General features: G+C 38.0%; 1 protein-coding gene across 2 annotated transcripts in view; it reads right to left on the reverse strand.

Annotated features, from left to right (window-relative positions):
* Exoc4 (exocyst complex component 4) overlaps positions 1-24474 on the reverse strand; it is a 691582-nt gene that overhangs the window by 510786 nt on the left and 156322 nt on the right. The window lies entirely within an intron of this gene.

Consider the following 24474-nt stretch of genomic DNA (forward strand, 5'->3'; position numbering starts at 1 on the left):
TCAGTAACAGGACTGATTCCTGCCTTCCAGGAGGTTACTGTCTGTCTTCTTTATGGACTCAACTATCTCACTCCAGTTATAAACAATGCAGCACCTGGAATTTCTTCACAGTAGGTTCCTACAAGGGCTTGTTTTCTTTCTTTTATGTTCTGTTTGTTTAATTTTGTTTTGTTTTGTTTTGTTTTCATGGACGTTTTTAGTCTTCTCTCAAAGTCAAAGCTTTTCTTTGTGACTCTGATACCTAACCTGGCATCATAAGCAGTGTAGCTGCTTGCTAGTAGGTTACCTAAATTGAAAGTAATAGAATCTAAAGGGCAGCTCCTCATTGATGTTCCACATTCACAGATGAGCTCCCTGGAGTATAGCTACAGCACCCATGGTGAAACTTCAGGCTATCTCAGGTACATTAATGTACTCACATCATGGGAGTACCATTTATTAAATTTCTGCTCCAATGCGATAAGTGCTACCCTAATGACCCCAAAGAGTTAATGCATCTTGGAAAAGAGCCAAAATGCTCTCTGGAGACAGTTTATTCAATTAAGTGCCCAAGACCCAGCATTTTCAATTAGCAGTTTAGTTACTAAGACTCTTTCATATTGGTTATCTGTAACATGTGACTATTGACACACATTAAAAATTGCTTATAATTCATTCAAAATGAGATCTCAGAAATAACAGGCACAGACCCAAATTCAATTAACATTTATTTTGTATCTACAGAATGCTAGGAACTATGGTTAGTATTGTCCTTTTGGGGTTTGAGAGAAATACTGTTAAGAGTGGAAGGTAATGAAGTTTGAAGGCACTAAGGATATAGCACCTTGGTACAGAGATAAATAAAGGAACTCCCTTCTTTGGGGAGTTCACAAAGAAAACCTCAATTGGAGCATCCAGAATCAGGTTGCTAAGTCCCCTGCTCTGAATATATGCCTATTGTCCCCGTAGGACTTTCTGACTGGTGCCTACCCTCTGCTACTCCTGTAAGAGCCAGTCAGGTCCCACCTGGTGCACAAAACCTCTTCTGTGCCTTCACATTCTTATACAGTTGACAGCAACCACTACAGATGTTTTTCAACACTGGGCATTTAACCATACACAGCTAGATATTTAATTTTTATTCATCACTTAACCTCCTTATATAACTTGATGAGAAGGTACTTTGCCTAAAGCACTGTACTACCACAATTCCACATAAAGCTCAAATACCCTTTTTAAATTCTTTATAACGTATGACCCAAATGAAATCACTCACTTCTGGACTTCATATAAATTTACATTTTCAAGAAGATTCAATCTCTAATATAAAATTTACATCTGTAATAGGTCTGTTATAATTATATTCTATTTCTACTGAAGCTGTGTGTTTATTCAAATCATAAACCTAAATTATTTCATTTATCTGCTACAAATAAAGTTGATGATAAATTAAAAGGTTAATCGAATGACCTACATTGATGGTTTAAATTGGTTTATAGTATACAGAAAAATTCTAGGATCTCAAAATGAAGAGATGATAATTCTGCTGTAAAATTTGATTATTTTAGATTTGTTTTCTAATCTAATTTTATTTCATTCAAATACTTCATAAAATATATGAAGGTTCAAGTATTCTTTAATAGTAGTTATAGGCAATATATTGTTAATTTGCTTCTGTTCATATCTGAACTCATTATTTTGCCTATCATCTCTAAATACTAAAAAGCAGTGCCCCCACACATACAATGTACCTTATTCATTTCATGTGTTCATCAAACAGAGCCCAATTCTGTTACTAAGGAGAGTAAAAACAAACTGTGCTTCATAGACAACACAGGAGCCAATATAACGCTTCCCACTTTGAGTTACTTGCCTCGAAACCTGTCTGCATCACCACAGATCTCAGTCTATATTACATGTGCCTGTACCAACCATCTTTCCTCCTGAACCTGTAACTCAGGGGCAATATCTAAGATATTTGAGTTTTGAAGATAGTTAGATACTTGCATTACTTTTTCAATGATTTATCCAGTGGTGAAATGGTACAAATGTGATAAAGGAGGAAGACGAATGTGATCCTACACAATATGAGACCGTAGTTTGTACACAGGAGTTGAGAATACCACTTGGAGGAGGGGCTGTGCCAGCACTTAAATTTCTGCAGAGCACCACACCTCCACCCAATTAGCCTTGGCACCTATCTCCCACTTTGTAACAAGCTCATACTAGAAAGCAAGTCAGAGAGAAGAAAAAGATAGCAAACTATTTAAATACCAACCATGTTAATGCAAAAGCAATACACTACAATTCATGTACCTCATGTTCTCTGCTAATTGCTTAAGACATCCTGCTATAGAGAAGACAGCAACAGTAGCCAGATCCTAGTCTTCTTTAAATGCCAGCTCTTAATAACAAACCCCAAAAAGGTCTTAATTGCATTTACCAGGAGCTCATGAACTTTAAAAGTTGTTAATCAGATTTCCATGTAAATGGAATGACGATTAAAGGTTAAGTACAGGTCTCTGAAATTTCAGAAGTTGAGAATATATTGCCCTTCACTGAGGGGAGGGGGTTACCAGCCTTGACAAGAACTAAACATCTCAATTAAACATGCAAAACTACCCTGCTTATTTCTGTACGAAGTTCTATTTCCAAATGTCAAAGTTAATCACGCACTTGACTAAAATGTGGAATATTCTCTCTGCCAGAGAAGAAATGCTGTAGTTTTCCTTCCTGAGACTTTGCAAGTCTCCAAACTTTCTCTGCTGTCCTCTCACACCTGATCTTCACCTATGCTACCCGAACCCTGAAAATCACACGGAAATGCCATCTACAGAAAGATCTTAATTGCGCTCCATCTGAGAAATAATCCAAAGCCACAGTTTCTCAATCAATTTTGTTTCATATTTATGTGGCTTGGGAGAAACATGAGGCACTTCCCTGGAGTGACATGTTGACAAATGAACGTGACACCTCCTCAAACTCCAGTAAGAATTTATGATTCCTAAAAAGAATGTATTTGATCAATTATAGTGTCATCTCAGTTGAAAGCAAAACCATGTTATTGGAGTGCACTTCACAGAATTTCTGAGGGCCCATGTTCTGCAAAAGGATAAACAGAATCCTAAGCCCCAGGCCGGATGCTCACCTTGTCTCTAATATTTCCTCTCCAGTTCTCAATTCTCCAGCTGAAGAGGAAGCAAGTATAAAACTGCTGTTGCAAGCCAGGCGGTGGTGGCCCATGCATGCCTTTAATCCCAGCACTCTGGAGGCAGAGGCAGGTAGATCTCTGTGAGTCGAGACCAGCCTGGTCTACATGAGCTAGGTCCAGGACAGCCTCCAAAGCCACAGAGAAACCCTGTCTCGAAAAAATAAAACTAACAAACAAAGAAAGAAAGAATTGATTTCATGGGACTGATCCAGACCCCAGGAACATGGGTTTCTGTGAGGAAACCTCGGAAATCTATGGGACCTCCAGTAGTAGTTCAGTCCTTATCCCAAGCATAGGTGTGGACTTTGGGAGCCCAATCTACATAGAAGGGCACTCCCTGAGCCAAGACACACAGGGGTGGGCCTAGGCCCTATCCCAAAGGATACGATAGGCTCTGATGGCACCCTATGGAAGGCCTCACCATTCAGGGGGAGCAGAAAGGATATGTGATAGGTAGGGTTTTAGTTGGGGGAGGAGTAGTAGGGGAGGACAGGTGGAAGAAGGGATGGACATGTAAAACAATCTTGTTACTAATTCAAATTTTAAAAAATCTGCAAAAAAAAAAAAACAAAACAAAAAACCTGCAGATGCAGTAATAAGATGAAACGATTTTAAAATAACTACAGGACTTAAAACATCAGAAAATATTTACATTATACTATCCTGGCAGAAGAAATAAAAATTCCTTAATCCAGGTAAACATTAGGAAAAAAAAAAGAAAGAGAGAAAAAAAAGAAAGAAAGAAAGAAAGAAAGAAAGAAAGAAAGGAAGGAGAAAAAAGGCCTCAGAAACCCTACTGTCCATAATTATACTTCAAATTCTCCCCTTGCATTCCTAAAAGTTTGAGAAAAATTCTGTATTTGCTCAAAAAAAAAAAAAAGGGACTGGCTTTGTTTGCTTGTTGTTTGTTCGTTTGTTTTGCAAAGTTTGAGTTCTTAGCACTGCTAATGGAGTTACAGCTACCACTACTATTAGAATTCTTTCTGGTACCTCTATTTCTGGTACCTGGTATTATGATTAAATCTGCCACAGAACAAAAGAAAGCACTTGAGTTTTAGAGAAATCCCTAAGTGACAAAGTACTGCTTGGTTATATAAGGGCAACATGCTTAAGAGGTGATAAACATCTACTTATGAATAATTTCACAAGAAAATATTAGTTAAGTAGGTACAATGTGAAAATAATTAATAATGCTTAAGGAAACTATTTGGGGTGTGTGTGTGTGTGTGTGTGTGTGTGTGTGAGTGAGAGAGAGAGAGAGAGAGAGAGAGAGAGAGAGAGAGAGAGATCACTAATTTCATTGGGAAAATGACTTCAGCTAAATCAAAGAAGAAGGTTTGAAACTTACAACACAGGCTTGGATTTTCAACCAGTTTAAAATCTGCATACTACTAACCAAGAAAGTCAGAAAGAGGAAGCCAGGTATGGTTGTACACACCTACAAGTACAGGAACTTGAGTCTGAGGAATAAAGATCACACATTTGAGACTGGCTACATAGTAAGTTTAAAGGCTGCCCAAACTATACACAATAGACCTTTTGAGACAAATTGTTATGTATATATAATTTATACATATGATTTATATATGCATATACACATGTATAAAGTTACAATCAGTGAGTGACAGAGATTTATTCTGATACCCCACATCCATGCAGATTAATGCAATCTCCACTAGCTAGTAAGCATCAGTGCTTCATATTATCAATTATCTCCCAGGACTTTTACTATGCAAATTTCTACTATATGGTATTCCACATACAGTCTAGTCAACAAATAATATTAAAATCACTGAGCCTTACTGTAACAAGTGGAAATATACATTCACTTTCACATAAAATGATTTCTGTAACCTTGGTGCATTATTTATAATTCATGGTGATTTTTATAGTCTCGTGGTTGACTACAGATTTTTCTTAGTGATTTATGCTAGGCTCTTTTAAAGTCTTGTTCATATTTATAGCTTATTCTCCTTCCAGAAAAGTTAACATTCCTTTCCATGTATATATGTCATGATAAGCTTATAGACTGACAGAGGGTGGACATAGGCAGACTTTACATAATGGAAAGGAGATTGATGAACAAATGGTGATGCCATTATAAGACACTTTAACAGAGGGGAAAATAGAAATAGACCACATGACAGAATTTTAAAGAGAAATGTATTTCAAATGTCCACATTTTGCTCATTTGCTCATAGTAAACATTAAGGTCAGTAGTTGACATATTTAACATTTTGTTGGCTAGTCTGTCATTACTACTAAAAACATGTTTCCATAGGGTACATTCCTTACTATAAGCTGCTGTCAACAATCCACAAGAGGGGAGAATCAAAACAACCTAGTTAAAAATAGCTTTTATAGAGAAGCCTGGTAACTCTGAACATAAAAGATGGGCAGAGAACTAAAGGTTGAGTGGAGCTATGAAGACAGCAGAGGGTGCTGAAGGTAGCAGATTCTGTTGTTTTCTAGAAGCCTGGGTTATAACATTGTTACAGTCTAGTAATCAGATTTCTCCTCAGATTTATTACTTATGGTCAACACAGAACCATCCCCCTATTTCTATATCCAAAGTTACAAATTCTCTTACTACCTAACAACAATCATCTTTTTAAATACAAACATGAGATATGTGCTGATAGATATTACTGCTATGGAGACCATGTATTCCCTCTCTTCCAATGATTTCACTCTTTCTTGTTCTGTCCTTGGTCTCTCCTGCATTCTTTTCATCAGAAAAACTAATCAGCAACCAGGATGATGAGCAGGCCCTCAACCACTCTCAATGAGGAAGACAGAAGGCAACAACCCTGTGAAAAACATCAATACCACTAAGCAGTGATTTAGACCATAAACTTAAGTTGCATGGGTTTTTGCCCCATCAAAAAAAAATTTCATTAAAAATGTAATAGCCAAGTATATGTATCTGTCATAGCATACTGTTGCCATTTCACTCAAAATAACTGACTTCTGTCCATCCATCCACCAATAAGTTATAAACTGAGCAAGTCTACGCTAATAACAGACTGGAAATTACCACCATGCTGGGATCATACTGAACAGACATCAGGGTCAGAGGAACGTTTCATCTGTTCCTAGGACAGTAGTTTAGATGATGAGTCTGAATTCCTATCTTTTTAAGGTGGGCTAAGACTCAAACGAGAGCTAAGTAACCATTTTACAGTGAAATCTCCAACTTTCCTAAAAAAGTCTTTCATCTGGCCGGGTGTAAGTCATGCCTACCAACTGAAGAGATATTTCAGCAATCAAGAGCACTGGCTGCTCTTCCAGAAGGTCCAGACTTGACTCCCAGGACCTAATTGATGGCTCACAACCATATGTAACTCCAACTCCAAGGAATCTGAGGGCCTCTTCTGGCCTTTGAGGGCACCACGCACACACACGGTGCACATGCATTCAAATACCCATGTATATGTAATATATTTTTAATTTTAAATAATTAATTTCTAGAATGAAGGAGTAGAAAATATGCAAACATATAAATAGAAAAGTGAAAATATTAAATTTCATGAGGCTATGAAATGGAGAAATAATTCAAGAATACAATTTCTCTTACATTAAAACAAAAAACATAGAAAAGTTTGGAACTTCCTAAATATATTACCCCATGTTTAACATATACATTTAAATTTAAAACCCCATTTGTAGATAAAGAAAATAAGATAAAACACAATATCCTTCTAACTTAAAAGGCAATCTACAGGCAAAAATGAGTGAAGTTTAAATGTTAAGATGTAATCTAATGAGTAGTACACCACAATTTCACCCACACACCCATTAAGACTTATAAATGAAAGACATAAAAAACAACTCACAAAGCCAAAATCTAGATCCAAACACAGCCACTGCCAGAATGTTTAATGAATCCCCACTAAGTCCAAGGCTGATGGAACAGACTTAAAGCTTAACGTAATGATTTAAAGATACTGTTCCAAGGGAAAGCCACCTGCTTATGTAGAGAAGGTACAGAAAGCTTCACACCCTCATTTTCTGTACCCCAAAAAAGCAATGCTGAGCAACATTCTGGACGATGTTGATGCTGGTTTCAGAGGCTACTGCCACACCCCCAAGCTCACTTTCCTCCTCATCCAAACACCAACAGCCCCATGAGCATTATAATGAACAGCAGTTCAAACTAGAGACAGCAGAAGAGTATAGAAGAACTCTGACAATACAATCATCTCTTGTAAAATACCACAGATAGAGAAAAAGCAATCATAAAAACTAATTTTTATTTGAATACACATTTTTCTCTGTGTACTCATAAAACTTGAGGACAGCTCAGGATATAATTTATTTAATTATCTCCTGGATATTTAGGCAATAGACTAAGAAGCAACCTTCATATTCCAACTGGGGGGCAAACAATAAGTCTGGATAGAGTTGTTGTCCTGTGAAACAGAAGAAAGAAGAAAAAAGAAAGGGGGTAGGGGGGTGCCACTGCAACAAACTAGAACCAAGAAGTGCTCAGTAAATCTTGACAGCTGTAGCAGCACATAAAACAAATGGCTTTCTTGCAACAGTAAGAGAAACCTTTGAAGGGAAAACTGGCTGAGAAAAAGACATTGGTGTAAGATTAAAGGGAACCAGGGCAAGTTAAAAACAACTGGCAGGAAAACAAAAAATGTTGTAACAGAAAAGAAAATCACAAAAAAGGCACAAGGTTAGTAATAACTGATATCACATAAAATAAAAGCAGAGGCACAAGGAGGATAGGAAGCACAATAATAAGACTGGAAAGACTGAGAATGGACGGTAAATAGGAAGATTAGAAGAATAGGATTTTAGCCTCAAAATTATGGAAACAGAAAAAGAGAGGAAGAGGGAGGAAGAAAAGGGACAAAGAACATGAATGAATGAGAAAATCTTCTTTATTGGAGAGGAAATGTTAAGAATAAAACAGAAGAGTTTGTCGCACTTGATATTTAGAGTAGACAGGTCAATGAATGACCCTTAGCTAGTAACATATTCTTTGTAAACCAACCTCACAGGGCACAGGTGGGGAGAGGAGCAGAATAAAGACCTTACAAATAGAGTAAAAGTCTGGAGAGTTGCCTTGTTTCTAGAACACTAAATGGCAGAAAACTCTGAAACAATGTCTACAGAGTTTTAAAAGAAAAAGAGCATGTTTCAGAAACAAAATAAACCCTCACATTTTAGAGACCAGAAAACAAGAAGTCCATGTTTGGAGCAGTCTATTAGGCTCCTCCTACTGGCATAACAAAGTCCACTGAGTGGCTTCAGGCAGAAATGTATCCTCTTAGCTCCAGAAGCTGAGTATCTGAAATCAAGGTATCAGTGGGGCCATGTTATCTGTGGCTCTGGGGGATGTCAGCTCCCTGACTATTCCATGGTCTCTGGCTCTCTTGGGGAGAACTGGTCTTTGAATGGCACTGTTGCTGGGGGTTGCCAGCAATGCTTGGCATTCCTTGCCCTGTGGAAATAGTATTCCACATTCCACCTCTGCTTTCAAACAGCATTCTTCTTGAGTGTTTCCTGTCTCAATAATCAAATCCCCATTTACTTTTAAAAGAGAAGGAATCATTAAACTAGATTCTTCCTAAATTCAGGGTGGTACATTTTAACACATATAATCCCACTTTACTCTGATTGAATATGAAAAGGACCTATGGCCAGAGGAAGCAATTCCAGAAGTTAGCAGTACAATTCTACTCAGCAAGGCTCCCAAGGAGGATTAGAAATTACAACTCTAAGGAGAAGGAAGTAATGAAACATGGGATCCACTGAAGACTCAACCAGGCCCATTGTTGGGCTTCCAACTAACTGGTTAGAACATGCTGAGGCACTCTGTGCAGACTTAGGACTCAACAGGGATCTAGAACCCCTCAACTGTACCTCTTCCTGGGGCCCCTGCTTAGGAGCTGAATCACAACGCAAGTGTTTTAGACAACACCACTATCATTCTTCCTAATACTTACTAACAGGGGCTAGACAATTTTAAACATATTTGGTGAGCAGTTCTGACTTAGTAAATGAAAAGTGCATAGGTTTCTTTCTCTAAAAGAGTAACACTGTAAGCACGAGTTGTAATTTAGTTATTTGTTGGTTTTCCTTGGGAACTTGAGAAATAATTTTTCACATCTTTAAATCTCATAGTAAACTATCTGAATCATTAGATTTTAATTAATTCTTCTCTAGTCTGAGTTCTGGGACTGGACCTGCATTAAGAATGCTTCACAGTAATTAGGAAAGGAATCCAGTATTTGAATGTAAATAAATATTAAAATAAATGATAAAAACATCCCAGGAGTGTGGCGTTCTGGACGTATTTTAAATTTCTATTTTCTAAACACTTCTATAATAAGCATTTAACTACATTTATAAAGAGAAAAGAGTGAATTATTAAAATAAGTATATAGTCTCTCTCCTGATTTTCTATCTTTTTTATGTGTAAATGCACATGTACTGCTTGGATCTTGATTTCACATAAAGAACACATGATGCTTGTCTTTCTGTCTTTTCTCACTAACATGATGATCTCCAAGTTCATTCATTTTCCTGAAAATGATAAAATTTCATTCTTTTCAATAAATGCTCCTATTTAGACTTTGCCAAAAAGTGGGGTCGGGATCTCCTTACCAAGGTCTTTAGACAATGTCCTAGTTGGCTCAATAATCCCTCAGAATTAAGAAAACTCCAGAAAAAGTAGCATGGTACAGGGTAGAATCTCACAATGACCTCACACATTAGAATTATCTGGAAAGGATTTTTGTTTTGTTTGAAAATATCATTTTCCAGGCCTCTAGAATGAGACAAGTGTTATGATAAAAATTGAGGAAGACCTTGGCAGGCAAGGTTGACCGAGGCGGAGGGGCAAACATGCCAGGCAGAGCTTAAGAAAGAAGTTTTATTATTAAGGGGAGCCAGGGGAAAGGAAAGAGAAAAGAGGTAAAGAGACAGAGAGAGGACAGAAGAGAAGAGACAGTAAAAGTCCTGTCTGCCCCAGAGGAACAGCAAGAAAGAGAACAGGAAAGAGCACAAGGTGGGGGGGGGGGGACACATCTGTCTTTCTTTTAAAGGGGTCCCTTGCATCTGCATTCAGACTAAGCAATCATGGAAACCCTGGGCTGACCAGGGTACTGCCTGAGTGCATTCTGCCAGGTGACAGGGGCAGGCCAGCATAATGCCTGAATCCTTAGAACAGGGGATGATTAATTAGCTTTTGTTTTTGTTTGTTTCCCAACATGATTCTAATGTATAAGCAAGGCTAAAACCCACTGAGGTGATGGAAGAGATCTAGCAAATAAAAATAAAGCCATGGATTCTAATACCATCAACAGTTTTCAGTTGTATTGTCTATACCATCACTCTGTATTCCCAAGCCTTCTCTCACACATCTGCAAAGAAAAAAGTATAGCACCCACACAGGGCTTTGGAAACTCAGACTTATGTTAACCGTGACACACATTACACATGTTTAAGAAATCCTTTTCAAACACAGTATTTACTAAAAGAGAGATTGGGGGGGGGGGCTAAATCCTGAAGATCTGAAACCTATGGCTGCATGCACATACTTGAGTAAATTCTGTAATAAGCTTACAAAATTTCAACTTGACAGAATATAAGTTGAAAAATGCTGTCTTTTAGTCATCAAGTAAATGACAGAAGATATTTATAAATCAATAAACATAAGGTCCAGGAATATGGAAACAAATTATGTATGTATGTATGTATGTATGTATGTATGTATAAAGTCTTACTAACACCCCTTAAAGGCCCACTTGATAACAATAAATATTTTAACCTTTATTGAATTTGTTCTCTGTCAATTACATGCATGGAGCTAACGTGATCTGATTACTCTTACCTCTACCATCTCACATTCCCCACCCTTAGTCAACCACTTTTTTATCCCTACAGGCCCCTTTCCCACATTCTCATATTTTTATTTATTTTGAGACACACTGAGTTTAGCCTAGGGAAACGATGAGACCATTATCTGGAAGCTAGCCACTGAAGCAGGGGAGGGGGCAGATCAAAAGAAGGTCTACAAGTAAAGACAGTAACTGTTATCCCTCCAGAACCCACCAGTAGCCAATAGTTTAGCAGAAAGAAGTAAGACCATCTGACCTACCCTGATATGTGACTGGCAGATAACAGGCCCAATCTTGTACAGGCTCACTATAAGCAAACACAGTGGCTATGACATCATGGTTGCAATGCCTATGTCATGCCATCAATTAACTCTGGTGTGCAACTGAGAAGAATGACAAGACCATGATCATTTTAGGGAGCATCTGGGGCCTCCCTAACCAACAAAACCAAACGAAGTGCCCCACACTTGATACTGGATCCTTGGATTTTTGGAAGATCCATTATCAAGTCAAGCATAATATCTCCCTTCTAACTCTACATTAACTTACATTTTTTAAACTGGCTTACAAAGAGGTAGGTCACATTTCCGTTCAAATAAGCATTTCAGAACTAGTGATAAAGCACTACCTAACATGGACTGCACCCTGCATTTGGTCCTGAGCACTCAATGAAAACCCATATGCAGTTGATCTCTCAGCAAGTAAACAAAGAGTACCCCAAAAGTGTCAACCCAAACCTCTCTTCTCTCACCAAGCTCTGTATCTCATCATCTGTCACAAGCACCCCAAACTATGTTTTGTTCACACCCACTGTTACCAAATTACCAGCCACAATTCAGTCTTCCTTGTCCCAGATGTAATGTCTTACTCCTCATCAATTAGGATTTAACTTAGACAATATCTCTTCAAAGGCAGCCTGATAATCATTCCCAGTTTAAAGAAGACACCTCCTAAACAAGCCAGACAATCATTTGTTCTTCTATAATGCTCTCCACCAATGTTTACCTTCTTCACAGATCATGGGGCAGGGAACTCACTCTAATCTCTGTACAAATTCACGGTCTCCACCTCTTGACTAGAATGTGAACTTCATCAAAGTTGTCAGAAACACCTTGCTCATCACCAAGGCCCAAACATGTGGAAAATCACTGGTACAAAGTAAGTACTTAATAAATACTGTTCTCCAATACTTAAGTATATGTCTACATGCAGACAGACTCAAGAACACAAAAGCCTGGAGATCTTCTGTCTCTACTGTAGGGTCCCCATCCCTTGAACCGAAAACTCCTTTGGTCAACTAGCCTGACTTTATACTTTGCCTTCTCCTAAAGAACCCTTCAGGAGGAACCATTGGCCACCCTATACCTGAGACTAAACTCTTAAGACTGACTCAAAGCTCAGCTTTGGGCCCCAGGTCTCAAGACACAAGGAAAGATAAAGTCTTCATAATTCCCTAAAGCACACAGTACCTGAAGCCTGCCATTTAGGCAATGCCCACAATAAGGGCTATGGTTCCTCCTAACTTTCTTTATTGGCAGCATCCTCTGAGTACAGGATCATTTTAATACAGTTTGTATTTTTTATGGAAGACTCCACCTCCCTGACCCAGCTGACCTTCCTGAAGATAGGAAAGAAATAAGAATGTGGCCTTAGGGGTTTTAGGTACAGTAAGTGTTATACTCTGAAGAAAAAGCTTGTATTCTGGAAGTGTTACAGCTCTTCACTGAGAGGTATCATGGCAATTGGTAGCCAAGGAATACCACAAAGTGAAAAGGCAAAGCTAACCTCATACAAGAGAGTTGTTGGGAGGAAAAACCCAGGAGGGTGGCTGCCTCTGCTCAGGAGAGAAGCAACAGCCAACTGAGCAGAAGAGAGGCTTCATATAGGGTTTCAGGGGGTGGGGGACAGAGTTTACCAAGGTGTTCTAGGATTAATGGGATTTTTGTGACCTGAACTAGGAGCAAGTTTAAAGATTGGTGGGATTCTATGGTTAGACTATGGGGCAAGCTCAAGGATTGTTGGAATTCTGTGGCCTGATCTTGGGGCTTAGGGTCAAGTCAGGATAAGGGTTTCTATCCTTGGCCCTTTTACCCTACAGGTACTATGCTTAATCTTGGCCCTTATCAAGTCATATCACCTATTGTTGCTCACAGAATGAGCAGGAAGCATGATTTACAGACCAGCAGAAACAAATAGTTGGTTAGAGAATATCCACTGGATTCTATATCCTACTGACTACTATCCTACTTTCGTGTCATATAGTTTCTGTGAGATTTGAATTTCTAGCATAAAATAAGTGATGGGAAACATGGGAAACTACTATGAGTTTCAAATATCAACTTTTACCTTTTAGGCCTGGTTTCTCGGTTCACTGAAGACTCCTCAGCTTCTCTCTACTGAACAAAGATGTGAAATTTTCACACTGTGTGCTATATATAAGAGCTTTATTAACAGGCTTGTTCCTATTGTTCATTTAGCCTGTGCCTCGGGGCCTCTCTAGGTTCTCCTCTGTCCTCAGCTGAAAAATACAGCTTTGCTTCTAATATTACATATAGTCCAAGTGCTAGGAAGAGGCCCCACAGATATAGCTATGCTTGCGATCTAGGGAAACACAAAAATCTAGAAGAAAATATGAGTCCACAGCATCTGTGAAGTCCAGACCATAGGCAAATATATGGAATTAAGTCTCATTTCTTGTTTCTCAATGCATGTCTTCACAAACCCTGGAGCCCCACAGACAGGTATTCTGCACCACGCATGGCTTTAACACTACAGGCCTTACTGATCTGGGTTTGTTGCTACTATTTGTTTATTATTTTGTTTGGTTTAGTTAACTTGACACAAACTAAAGTCACCTGAGAAGAAGGACCCTCAAAGAATTGCTTCCAAGTTGTGTCTGTGGGGCATTTCTTGAAAAATGATTGGTGTGGGAGGGTCCATCCCACTATGGGTGGAGCAATCCTGGGAAGGTGGTCCTGGGTTATATAGGAAAACCAGTCATTAAGCAGTCTCCCTCTGTAATCTCTGGTTCAATTGCTGTCTCCAGATTCCTGCCTTAAGCTCTTGACCTGGCCTTCCTTAATGACAATAGTAACCTGTAAGCCAAAATAAACACTTTTCTCACCAAGTTGTTTTGCATGTGTGTTTTATGAAAGCAACAGAAAGAGAGTGGACACATTGCTTTTTGGTTAAGGGCATGGTTTGTGTGTGTTAACATTATCAACCCCCACTAGATTCCCACAACCTCAACCTCCAGTGCATTTAAATGAAGCCATGTCTTTTTGTTGTCATTGTTAAAAATTGTGACACAGCCCCTTCATTAACACAACATGATTACTCAGGTATGTTTGATTTTTTTTTTCCTTTATATGTAAAGCCAATCTTCAAATACACCATCTTCTCCTACTTGTAAAAATTCATCTACTTCTTCCTCTCCTACTCACTGTCTTTTTTTTTTTTTTTTTCCGAGACGGGGTTTCTCTGTGTAGCTTTGGAGCCTATCCTGGCACTTGCTCTGGAGACCAGGCTGGCCTGGAACTCACAGAGATCCACCTGCCTCAGCCTCCCGAGTGCTAGGATTAAAGGTGTGCGCCACCAATGCCCGGCCCCTACTCACTTTCTTAATGATCCCTCCTCCTGTATTGTAAATAAATCCCTTTCTCTTATGAATTCTTAGTTTACAAACAGGCATAAATAACAGCCCTCTGAAGTGTCTTCTAATCACTTCATCACACCCACTAACCTAGGGAATCCTTCCATCCTGTTTCCATGGCTCTTTGGCCTAATGTGTCATCAAGCAAAACATGCAGTCTCTATTTGCAAGCCTCCACTACAAGTGGAGGATCTTTAAAACACAACACTAGAGTTTTGTAACTTTAAATCCCCCATAGTGTAATATATTCTAGGAAAAGTTTATGCAATGAGTAAACTGTCCTGACATAGTCTCTCTAATAAATTTCCCTTTCTTTCACTATCCTTAAACTACCCTTCTCCATTTCATACTACTATTTTCAAGAAAAGCTATTAAATAGGTTTTCAGTTTTATTATTTTCCACTTCAGCATGAAAACTATGTCCAGTAATCCCTTCTAAGACAGTAATCTCCTATCAATCTTAAGGTTTAAAAACAGCAGACACTGAAATAAATGCAAACACACACACACACACACACACACACACACACACACACACACACACACACACACACATACAACAACAACAACTCCCCATGTTTCCCCAGTGCTATGACAAGCCTTGTCAGTGGTCAATCCTTATGAATCAAGAGAGACATGAGTTCAAATTCCTTTCCTTTCATGCAGTTATCTATGACTACTCAGTGGAAGAGAATTTGGTCAACAGCACAACTTCTCTTCCACTCTGCTCAAGGATTCTGCCTCAGGAACAAGAGTCAGTGGGCATGATGAATTGACACTGGCATGCACAGAAACAGGCATATAACAAATACAAAGATTTAGCAACATTACCCAATGTTGGTTCCACTGCTCTTCAAGATGCTGGAAAACATTGCTCTTCTGAATAAAACTGGAAATAACCTTAGGTAGGGTTTCTGGGTCCCCCATAAGTCTCAAACAGATTTCCTTGCACACATGCATGCCTTCTCTTCTGGCCCTTTGATACTCCCCCATCCCTGAGTATACTCTTTCTTACCACAATCTATTCTGATCACCTTCTTCAGAATTGACTTCCTTCAGTGTATATAAAAAAAACCATCCTATTCTGAAGTATTTTCTATAAACTTGAACACGGTTCCCTTTTGTTTTAATTTCTCTGATGCTTACAATCCATATTACTTATTAGGCATTTACACAAGCTGTTAAAGTTACAACTTTTCGGATAGAAGATTTCAGCCAAAATCTCCCAGCAGAACCTCAATATGCATCATGAACATTGATGACCAGATGTAGCATGAGAAGGTAATTCCAAGGTTAAAAATGCTTGAAGAAGGAGGAAGTGGACATCACTGGGAAGAATAATGGTGTGTAGAGTTGTTGTACTGCTTTCCTTCTGCTCTCTAGATATGCTATCCTCTTCCCACAAAACCACATGAAAATCTGAAGAGAAATAATAGGACTTAGAGGCTATAATTCATGGAAAGTTAAAAATGTAGCTGAAGTTACTCACCCAAGGCCCTGGCTTGGTAATAGTTGACATGCGTGCAGTGGTACTAAGGAGTGTTATCAAGGGACTATGACATTTGATCACTAAACTTGCTTTCTAAAATGCTTTTAAGTGAGAATAATTAAAAGGAAACGGTTACAATGAGGCTGTGAGTCATAAGAATTTTACTACTCTACATTTGGTTTCTCAGAAATGCCAGAAAACAGTCGTGGATGAAGAGTCCCACTGAATTATGATCCCACTGGTGACAGAACTGTTGCAACTCTTTACACACACCATGATTTGGGAGAGGGGTCCAGGGAAGTATAAGAAGGGTTATCGGGGTGAGAGACTGATATATTCTACTTTCCTGAATCTTAGTTTGTTTGGTCTTTTAATCATTTAATAAATAAATCCTGATTAGAGCCTGGGAGATAACTCAGTGGGTAAAGTGCTTGCCATACAAGCATGGAAATCTGAAGTTTGGATCCTCAAGGCCTACATATGAGCTGGACATCAGGGTACTATCTATAAGAACAGAATTGGAGAACTAGAGAAAGGTAATTCATGGACTCTCACTGGCAAGCCAGCTTAGCCAGAGAGTAGGTTTCACATTTTACTAACAGACCCTGTCTAAAAATCCAACATAGAGAACAATTGAGGAAGATAACCTATAGAACTCTCTGGACATGACAAAAGCACAAATGTATCAGCAGACTCACTCACAAATGTGCACACTCGTGAACACAAGGGGGAGGAGGGGGGAGGGGGGACTCTTTTGTGAGTACAAGAGTAGCAAGATGGGTTTTTTGTTCCCAGGTCCCATGTGTCAGTAATCAGAAGGCAGCGCTATGTGGTAATATATTCCCATAAATATAACACAAACACAAATGTATGCACTAAGTTTCACAGATCATACAATGCATGTTGTTTTACATTTCAACACCCCTGAAGTTGTAAAGGAGCTAATATTTAAGAACTTGTTAATTAGGGTGGATTTCTTCTAAACTTGACATTAAGGCCTTGGGGATGCAGGTGGCAACTTAAGTTCACTGACTGAAAGCATCATGTATGGTATAGTAAAAGTGTGCTCATCAGACAAAGGAAACAAACAGACAAAAGAGGGGAGGTTAGAACCATAACTCCAAAGTCAAGGCCCCTGATGCCAGCCTTTATGGGTCATCAGCACCACAGAAAAAGAGGAAGGCATTGACTCAATGTCACTGAGTCACCAGTACTTGTCAAGAAATCAATGGAGTTTTTGAGTGGAAGACATGAAGAAACAATCGAATGTATTATGAAGTATTGTAAGATATAAAGCTTGAAAACTGCACAATGTGATATTCTAAGTATCTAACATGATATCTTATAGACAGCTCTATTATAAAGGAATTTATGAAGGAATATGCAAGAAAGAAAATCAGGCAGTTGTATGGAAAGAAGGCAAAAGAGGTCAGGCAGAAAACCAGTCAGCAAGCAGTAGCAATATACCATGGTACGGTTGGTGTCATAATTATCCAAATATGTTGTGTTAACATTGAAGCTATCAAGACTCTTGACTAACCAAATGAATGAGAATCTCTAGACACTAGAACCCAAGAACATGTATTTGGAATATTCCAGGTGAATCTCATGACTGTTACTAAAATTTGAAAGCCAGAGCACAGTAGCAAAAGGCACTGTACTGAACACAATGGGAAGGTGCAAATATCACAAAAAAAGAGAAAGAAATAAAAGCAACCCAGGAAACAGAGAAAGAAGACACAAAACCTAAGTAGTGGGTAAAAAAATGAAATGCAGAAAGTTAATTCTAAACTATGTAAATGTAAAAACAATATAAATACAAATGCAAACATTAAAGAATCAAGAAGTCTGAAAAGCACTGGGATAAAGGATAATTCTATCACTGTGCAACAGGCCAGGGTACGTATGAGACATCATTAGGATAATTAAATAATTAACACACATAGGATTAAATTCCTCTTGGGGCAAATGATAATGAACAAGAAACACCTAATGTAGTTTCACAAATGACTCTTCAAATATCACAGAGACAGATCTGAACTAAATATGGAGAAAAGTAAAAAAGTATCTTCTCACAGTCAGCTAAAACTTAGAGAAAAGAGTCAGAGGTAGCAAATTAATTCATGCTACTCAAGTAAGTCAGACATGAGGAGACAAGCTTTTAAAATTGTCAAGGAGTGGGGGGAAGCTAGGAAAAGAAAAATGCTGCTAAAAACAGAGTAGGGCACAGAATTAATGAAGACTAAACTAGTTCAGAAACTAATTCTTTTTAATTTGTCTTTGACAAGAAAAATGAAGAAGACATATTTGTATAATTAGAGAGAATGAAGACTTTGCAAAAATAGCGACTGACAAAAAGCAGATGTGGAATACTTGACAAAACTAAACTCACACCAATCAGCAGGCCTGGCTGATAGGAAGCTGAGCCTCTCAAGGGAATTCAACTCACACACTGTGGACTCATTTAAACTCATTATGGAAATATCACAGGAAATTGGGAAAACGGAAAATCTGAGTGGAGGGCAAAAATAATGAAATATCCTATCAGTCTTAACATGGTTACAAAGAGAAATGTTGGATTTTAGGAGTGAAATTGGTGGCACTCTCACCCATACTGTGAGCTCCATGAGCCTAGAAGCATGCTTCCTACACTCTTCAGCAGAGTCCACAGTAAGGAATTCATGATACCAGAGGGAATACAAGAAAATACAGCGAATGCTATCAAACCTCAGCATCTTCTCTGAGTGGGGGGAGGCGAGGAGAGGGAGGGAGGGAGGATGAAGCACAAGGGAATTCTTTTTCTTTCATACATAACATAATACCAAAGGGAAAAGTACTTATAAATCTGCTAGATAATTAAAAATAATAATAATTAGCATAAAAACACCTAAAGACAATGATACCAGAATATTTAAGGTACATTTTTAAAAAACCAAAAAGTACAATATAAATTTGGAAAAATATTTTCAGTATTTTGTCTTAAAATAAATTACAGAGTATTTAAAGAACATGTAAAGTTAAAGACATAGAACTCTAGAATTCACTTTTACCATGATGATTACTTGGTCTAATAAAGTAATAAAGTGCCTCGCATTCCAATACAGTCCATTAACAGTCAAAACATTCAAATATTTGTCAATAATTCATCCTCAGTATATAAATGCTATGAATAGACAAATTTACATGGAGGCATGTGATAAGGGAGGGTAACATGAAGCTATTGGGGAAAGACCACACGCAGTTCTGAAGTAATAAAAACACACAACATAAGCTGAAACAACTACATGCTGCATTTTCTACATGAAATTTACTAAGTGCACATGAGAAGAATTTCATTTTTTTTATTTTATTTTTTCTTATTTGAATTAGAAACAAGATTGTTTTACATGTCATCCCGGGATTTCATTTTTTTAACAGACCATAGTGCATTCCATATAGTATGAATTAATAACTACACATCAATCAAACCACAGTAAAAGCCATACATACACACACACACACACACACACACCTAATGTAAAGGAAAGAGATGTGACATATATATGCATTATTTGTATAAATAATAACAGCTCTGGTCTAAAAAACATATCTTGAATCACATTCCAGAATCTTCTCATGTAGAGGCCAAACCTCAGGTGGATGAATAGTTGATAACAGACACACGAGCTAAAACAGTAAACAGGTACAATGAAGGCTAAGGCACTGTAAACTTGGGCCAGTACATCTCCTATCAAGTTGAACAGATGCTGGGGATCAGGCACAAACGTCTTTTAGAAATAATCAGGACGCCTACTGCAGCGGTATATATGTGTAATCACATTATCTAAGAGGCTGAGATGGGAAAATTACAAGCACAACCAGCCACCCTATCTTGAAAAAAATAAGAATAAACACAATGAATGACATAAGAGCAAAAATCTCTTGAATCACTTCTGTGGGTAATGCTACTTGCTAAATAACAATAATAATTATAACTACTAAGACAATTCTAATGTTCCATAATATCTAACAAGGGTAATAAAAGATCAATAACAAATAATTAAGTGTAAAAAATTGTAACCAGATATCTGACTAAAGGGGGTGGGGGATAACACTTGCTTCAGAGTCAAAAGCATTGCTGCTCACTGTGATGATTAAACCTGATGACTTGGCACAATCTGGAACTATCTAGGAGAAAAGCTTGGAAGTGCTTATGAAGGATTGTCTACATTAGACTAACTGAATTGAGAACACCCACCCTAACTATGGATGGTTCCATTATTCCATGATTGTCTACATTAGACTAACTGAATTGGGAACACACACCCTAACTATGGATGGTGCCATTCCATGAGCTGGGGTCCTGAACTGAAGAGAAAGAAAACAGCAAGCTGAACACCAGTATTCATCTCCCTGTGTTTCCAGACAGTGAATCAATTACGACCCATTCTCTCAAGCTCCTGCTGCCATGATGGACTGCAAACTCAAACTGTGAGTCTAAATGAACACTTTTCCCCTGAATTTGAATTTGATACAATATTTTATCCCAGGAACAGGAAAATTAAATATGTTCATCTACTTATCCATTCAACAAAATTGAGATAACATACAAAGAGGCAACAGTAACTATATACACAATCCAGATAGTTCTGGAAATTAATAAGAAAATGGAGTATTTTCTAATTCAAATACAGGCAGAAAGGACTAAAATGCAGAATTTTACAATAGTGGTTTTGAAATGAGTTCTCCTGCTGGCAGGTACTAATTTATTTTGAAGCCTGGACCATTCAGAATAACAGAAGTCAAGAAACATCTCATGGGCAAATTCATATATGGTACATAAGCAACAGATAGCAACTCATGTATTTGATACTATGGAATGTTTTCTGATCACATCTTCATTCAATGCTAAACACCTTGGTTCTCTAACTTTGCAACTTACATTCCAGTAGTTGAGCAACTTAAAACATGAAAAGTTCCTCAAAAAAAAAAAAAAAAAACCTAAGTAGCTAGATAGGATGATCTACAGCCAAACAGCATAGAGAGAGAAAAATCAGATTGTACGAGAAGCAAACAAAATGAAATAAAAGAGACAAAAGACTGGGGATACCAGTTCTGGGTAAGAGAAACTATGCATGCTTCCATGAATGAAAAGGAGTCTTTGACCTACTATAAAGCAATTCTCAAAGGGAAATGTGGATAGAGTTGAGCAGCAGCATCAGAACCAAGGTGAAGATGATGCATATCAATCATGAAGGCTGCTGAATTTACATTTTGTGTGTGTGTGTGTGTGTGTGTGTGTGTGTGTGTGTGTCTGTACATGACTATATCTATGTTTCTCTTGCTTTTTCTTTGTATTGTTTTGTTCTGTGTTTGTTTTTTCTTCTGGTTTGATTGTTTTTTTTATTTGCCTGTTTATTTTCTAAATAGAGAGAGAAGGAATCATGGAGTTGGAGGGATAGGTAGTGGAGGGTCTGGAAGGAGATGAGGGAAGGGAAAGAGTGATCAGAATATATTGTATGAAAAAATTCTATCTTCAATAAAATAATAAATATATAGAAAAAAGAAAAATCTGAAGGTTCTAAGTATATTGTGACAAAAGGATCAAACTAGAAAAATGTATAGTGCACAACTTTCCATTGTTATAATGTTTACACTTAAAAGATAAAATTCTGTTTTCTGGAAATTTAAGTTACACTGAAAATCACAATCTAAAATAGTATGTTAATGAAAAACACAACCAATAACAAAACTGGGCACTACCAATCTTCTTTTTAAAGAAAATAAGACATAGCAGGAATTTACTTAAAGTATCCAACACAGAGAAAGAAACAGAAAGACAGAAAGAGACAAAGGCAGACACACACACACACACACACACACACACACACACACACACACACACACACACAGAGAGAGAGAGAGAGAGAGAGAGAGAGAGAGAGAGAGAGAGAGAGAGAGACAGAGAGAGAGACAGAGAGACAGAGAGACAAAGCAGGATAATGATAAAGATTTAATTACAAAACCAAACAGCCAGACGAATCTGTCCATGATCTCACAGGAGACTTGGCAAACAAGAACAGAAAAATGGTTACCAAGCTCAAAGTATTTTTAAGCAACAAAAATGATGCACTGGGTTTTTTACTTTACACTTTAAATTGTGCAGGCTGTTCCTCTGCCTCCCTAGTCCATTCTACCCTACTCCCTAGAACACAAAAGCAACTCTGCTGTCACTGTACAGTCTAGAACATTTGCAAAATGACTTGGTGGGAAAGCTTTAAAGTTTGCAAGTACAGCAAAGGACATATGCTATGAATGCCAGAGGGGGGAGCTCAGAGCAAAGGGAACGATCAAGACTGTACATGCAAGAAGAGAAGTGCTAAGAAAATCCCCAGTTTTCACAATGTATCTTTTTCTCTTTTTCAATGTTCTTTTTTGAAGGTTGTATTACAATACCCACTGAAATATTGTCATAACCCCCCCTCCAGCTTGACGGAAAATAAGTAAAAGTAATACTGGTGGTAAGGAGGTTAAACAAAAGCCAGGTTTCTGAGCCCTTTGCTTCAGAGAGGCCCCCAGCACCCCAGCATTTCCTTTCCAATCAATTTTGATTGCAAATGAGACCACACAGTGGGGTTGGCATCTAATGATGCTGAAGGCACAGTGAAGGAATTAGCCCAAGACGATCATTATTTTTAAAAGGTGCTTGGCCTCCTCCAGCTTTCTTTACGTTTACTTCTAAAAACAAAATGGAATTTTAATAGGCTCTCTTCATAATTAAAGAGACTATGTGGATTCACTTCCCTTTTTACCACTAAGAAAATATAACTATTTTATCCAACAAAAAAGGAAGCCACTACCATAATATCCTATAAACAAATTCCAAGGACAGGCAGGATTGGAAATAGCCAGTGTCAACCAGAACCATCTTCCAGATCTGTACTGTTTTCACCCCTTGTGACAGATTTCCATCCTAAATAGCAACTACCTTCATGCTAGTTGTGTGACACACTGGTGCTATGCAATGGTAAAGGCTCTGATTCTACACAAAAAGCCAATGCTCTGAAATCAGTCCCCAAAGAAAAATCTGTAAAACAGCATCCTCTTGCATCCCTTAGCTACAGCCACAAGAATATTGAGTAAAAACCATCCTACAGTTCAGCAGCATACAACAATATGCCTTTCCTTCTTGGTCTTAAATACACTGAATACCTAGGATTCAGCTGTAGGTGGGCTCAGCTGGACTTGGTATAAAGCTACAGAGCCAGTACTGGTCATTCATCTCCATCCATCAGCAGCTACTTAGGAGCATGCTAACTCATGACAACTGATAGAAGCACAAAAGGCCAAGTCCAAAACCGTAAGCACACTTCAATATATTATATTATATTATATTATATTATATTATATTATATTCAGGAGCAATGACGTATAATGCTCCCAGGAAGGTGGAAAAGGGGTGATGAGCTGAATTAGAAAATGGGTATCTGCTGAATATATAACAATCTTAGATACAAGGCTAGAGAGGTGGCTAAAGGTTCACACCTTATATCCTGACACTAATGTTATTCTAAGGAATTCCATCTTCACTATACCACCTAGGTTAAGGAAGGGGGGGGGATGACTATATAAATTTTCCCTTTATAGGACCATTAGAAAGTAGACATTAAATAGGAAAAATAACTGAAATTATAATTATGCTTAATTTCTACGTCAGAAACATGCTGACGTATAACGGACAATTAATTGCAGAAACAGAATGATCAGTGATTATATAAGGTAGCATTTGGATCCATGTACTTCCTAAACTGTCTAATAACAGCATCAATAATATTCTATGCAGAAAAATTACAAAGAGATGAGAAGTAAGAAAGACCGTGCCAAGGTTTCCAACTTGGATAATACAAGCAATAGTGGTGGCATTAGTAGGAACTGAAAGAACACAGACAGCACTTAACAAGCAATTTACAGCAACTACAAACAAACATCTATAACAAAGTTTAAATGCTCTGACTACCAACAAACAGTTGAGAGTTTACGTGTCAACCACATAACCAGTTAAAAGCTATTTGAAATGTGTGTTGGGGAGGGGAGGGAAGGAGGGAGGGAGGGAGGTTTCAAATGAATCTCAGGGCTCACAGTTCACTGCCAACTACTGAATATCCATTATGTGTCCCATATATGACTCACCAAAACTGCCATGAAGTAGAAAGAATTATTACTTACATTTTAGACAGTAATCATAGGGGCAGATTTTGAATATAAATCTAAATAAAAGCCCATGGGGATTTTTTTCCTTATAACACCA

This window comes from Cricetulus griseus (assembly GCF_003668045.3).
Source record: "Cricetulus griseus strain 17A/GY chromosome 1 unlocalized genomic scaffold, alternate assembly CriGri-PICRH-1.0 chr1_0, whole genome shotgun sequence".
In the NCBI taxonomy this organism is placed as follows: domain Eukaryota; kingdom Metazoa; phylum Chordata; class Mammalia; order Rodentia; family Cricetidae; genus Cricetulus; species Cricetulus griseus.